At 45.0% G+C, this 4,132-nt stretch overlaps 1 pseudogene; it reads left to right on the forward strand.

Moving 5' to 3' along the window:
- Positions 1 to 2,096: 2,096 nt before the first annotated feature.
- Positions 2,097 to 2,729, forward strand: LOC143584771 (PRA1 family protein B4 pseudogene; annotated as a pseudogene).
- The last annotated feature ends 1,403 nt before the right edge of the window (positions 2,730 to 4,132 follow it).

Here is a 4,132-nt window from a genome sequence, read left to right on the forward strand (position 1 = left end):
CGCGGCGGGAACAACCACGCGCAACGAAGGGATAGAACTAAAATCTTCCAAAAAGCTAGTTTAGATGTTCAGCGTGAGGTGCTCTAAGTGTGACTCCATGCGCTACCTAGTTATCTCCTGAAAGACACGTAAAAACATTTGAATCAGTATAAACTGAGTGAGTTCACAAGTCTTAGTAACTTGATAAATCGTATTGCATCATAATCTTGATACAAATCATTCTGAAACATAATTCTGATAGCATCATTAAAACACATGCTTGGTAAAACAGTTATATCAACATATTCTGATAAAATCGTTCCGCGGGTTACGCGCGAACATTTCTGGGAACTGTGCTCGTCTATGCAAAGTGGCGCTGCCACTACGAGCTAAAATAAGTAATACCGTCCCGCGGGTTACGCGCGAACGTTTCAGGAACATGTGCTCGTCCATGCAAAGTGGCGCTGCCACTACGAGCTAAAATAATAATACCGTCCCGCGGGTTACGCGCGGACGTTGTGCCGGAAAACAAGGCGCTCGTCCATGCAAAGAGGCGCGACCCCTACGAGCGGGTTCCAACCCATAGTACTGCCCCATGACCATACTAGGCACTCGTCCATGCAAAGAGGTGCGACCCCTACGAGTGGGTGGATCAAACCAGCAGTCCCTACCCTTAGAGTTCCAATGGTAAAGTGATCACTTACTCGAGTTCTAGCGCACATACATCGAAAACCTTAGATAACCGTTTGCATTACTCATCATGAAACATAACTTAAACACATAATCGCTTGCATAGCTTGTAAGTATACCATGATAAAACATTATTTAAGTACGTGTCCCTCGCCCCGAAAACAGTTTAAAAATAGTGAAAACAGTGAAAATAGGGGCTGTGAGACTCACCTGTGGTTCTTGTTAAGGGATTAATCGAGATTCGGGTTTTCTTGGTGTTGGCCTCGGAATTGAAGGTCTAGAATACGATTAAATAACAAGTATATATATTAAGATCAAGAAATAGGAGAATATAAGGGTTGGATAGTAGGTCTCAAGGTTATATTCTCGGCTTACCTAGTAACATGATCGGAGCTGGAAACAACGGATGCTTGGGAGAGGATTAGTGCAAGTTTGTAGTTCTTTGAAGTGTGTTTTGGGTGATAATTTAGGTTACAAATTTATAGGCAAACTCAAGGGAACACAATCCCTTGCTTTAGGGGATTGAAATCTTTTCATATCTAGGTGTAATGATGATAAAGTATGGAAATTATTATTGTTTATTGTTTACTTATAAGTGGAGGAGTGGACAAAAGATCTTGATTTGATTTGGACAGGACATGCAGGTCTGGGGTTGGTGAGAATAGGGTGGCTGACAGTTGACTTTTCATGTTACAGTGTGCTTTTTCAGGTACTTTTGTCAGTGTACAGTAAAAAGTGGAAAAATCTCTGAAACACGCTACTGTTTCCTTTTGGGCGGGAGTAATCTCCTTATGTCTGGAGAATAGACTAAGTGTTCTGTGCGCATCACTTTGTGCGCATAGCTTTCTGCGTGAAGGACATTTCTTTGCTGCGGGTAGGTGCGTAACCTTCTCGCAGTTGGGGATATTGAGTTTCATTTGTAGATTCTCCAGGTGGTCTTGGTATTTCAACATAGTGATCAGTCATGTTGAAGTCAATTCCATCTTGGAGCTTCAGACAAACTAGCTCTCAATGTTCCCGCCATGCGGGGAGGTTAGTTCCCTTCCGCACGCGCATAAACGATGTAGGATGCACCCGCCTTAGCATCATGCGGGATGGTCAACCCATAGACAACATAACGTTTAAGTTACATGAAAACATAAAGCCAAAACATTCACGCATGGCGCATATAACATATGCTCACGCTGGTTCTTAACATGGTGCGCTCGCGCAGGGCGCACATATCAAATGCACGCGCTGACTAACATGGCGCGCTCGCGCAGGGCGCACATAACAAATGCACGCGCTTAATATTTACAATCACCTAATTATTAGGTTGATTACTTAGTTTAAGGGATTGAGAATTTACCGGGTGTCACACACCCTCATCCTTGAATAAACCCCTTACAATACAGGCAAAACTAAACTCAAAACTCTCATATTCTCCAATGGCATCATCCACACCGGCGACGATCCTCCCGATCTCAACCCCAGAATCCTCATCCCAGGCGCCAGTATCCACTCCCGCCTTCCGTGCCTTCATCACCCACATCTCCGAAACCGTCCGATCCGGCCTCTCCACCCGCCGCCCTTGGTCCGAGCTCCTCGACCGCTCCGCTTTCTCCAAACCCGAATCCATCTCCGACGCCGCCGCCCGGATCCGCAAGAACTACTCCTACTTCCGCGTCAACTACCTCGCCGTCATCGCCGCCGTTCTCGGCTTCTCACTCCTCACCAACCCATTCTCTTTGATCACCTTGCTAGCCCTTCTCGCCGCCTGGATGTTCCTCTACCTCTTCCGCCCCTCCGATCCGCCCTTGGTCATCCTCGGCCGTACCTTCTCCGAGCGTGAAACCCTAGGCCTGTTGGTTGTTTCCAGCATCGTTGTCGTCTTCCTCACCAGTGTCGGATCGGTGCTTATCTCCGCGTTGCTTCTTGGCACGGCGGTTGTGTCGGCTCATGGGGCCTTTAGGACTCCTGAGGATCTGTTTCTTGATGAGCAGGAGCCCGGGGCGTCCACCGGCTTTCTCAACTTCCTTAGCGGGAATGCCGCGCCCGCACCCATTGTTGCTGCTGTCTGAGGTTTGGTTTGGTTCGGTTTGATAGTGTCTGATGGTCTGAACTTTGTTTTCTTGTTTTGTGAATTTAACACCTGCCGCGTTACATGACTTTGTTTTTCTATACATTGATTGATATTTGTGTGTATGACTAGTATGAATTGTGTTTGAACCATTATTAGTATTATTATATTAAACATTCATTATCGGTCGTATTTGATCCTGCAACTGAAATAGCCAAATATACGATTTTGTTTGGGCAGCAGCATGGCCTGCGATTGTGGTGTGATGTTACTATTTGCCTGGTTCTTTATCATTTAAAGCACTCTTTTGTGTATCTCGTAGTTATTAACGACAGGGGCAGATCCACATAAAGCGAGCTCTATGGGTTCACGGAAACCTACCCGTTGAGTTTTTAATTTTTAATAGAGCGTTTATAGAAAAAGTCTGAAGTGAGTGACTCCATAAGAGTGAACCCATTAAATTAAATAAGTTGAAGGCTTGGTGCAGTGGTTATTTTTCTAGGATGATGCACAGGTTTGATTTCGCTCATCATTCCTTTGTTTATTCGGCTTTCTTAATACGGGCCCATAGTGTGTGAACTGGAGCATCGAAACATGAAATTCTTTTTAAGTTTTTGTACGACTTAAAATTTACTTTTGAATCTCAAGTTGCTGGTGATAGGGTTATCTGCGAAGCGGACGTTCTCAAAAGTGCCCAAACATGAAGCTGAAAGGTCTAATCAGATCAGATCAGCTGCACCATTTAGTTGTAATGTAACAGGGGTTAGCTAGCCTATATATTATTGTAAAAACGCTCCTCGTAATTTAAATGAATGGGGTGCGTGTGTACCTGCTGCTGAAACGAAAGGGTGTGTGTGTATTGATTTAAATGCATTCTACTTGGCTTTGTAGAGGACATTGAATTCAAAGTGATCACTTTGTCCATGGCCAAAACCCACGAAACTAGTGATTTGTTGATTCTCTTATATTTAAAAATGATGTCATTTTGAAACCTCAATTCTTCAGATTTTTCGATTCTTCTGTGGCGATTACAATTGCAACCAATTGGTCCTAGGCATGTTCAAAACGGTTTGGGACTAGGAACCGGAACCGGTTCCTAACCGGTTCCTATATTCAAAACCCCCTTTTAAACCGGTTCCAGGCTCGAACCGGTTAGGGAACCGAACCGGTTCTCCCACCCTCGGACCCCTAACCTATCTAACCGGTTCTTACCGGTTCCTGTTCGATCCAACGGCTATTTTTGACCCCAACGGTCAAAAAACGGCCAAAAAAACGATTTCCAACGGCTATATTCGATCCAACGGCTAGAACCGGTTAGGAACCGGTTCCGGTTCCTACCCGCCCCCACTCAGAAATGCAAGAACCGGTCACGGATCATCGGGTTGAATCAGATAGGGTCCGGTT

This window comes from Bidens hawaiensis, unplaced genomic scaffold (genome assembly GCF_021521415.1).
Source record: "Bidens hawaiensis isolate Kalapana, Puna unplaced genomic scaffold, B.hawaiensis_p1.1 tig00033305_1, whole genome shotgun sequence".
Taxonomy (NCBI): domain Eukaryota; kingdom Viridiplantae; phylum Streptophyta; class Magnoliopsida; order Asterales; family Asteraceae; genus Bidens; species Bidens hawaiensis.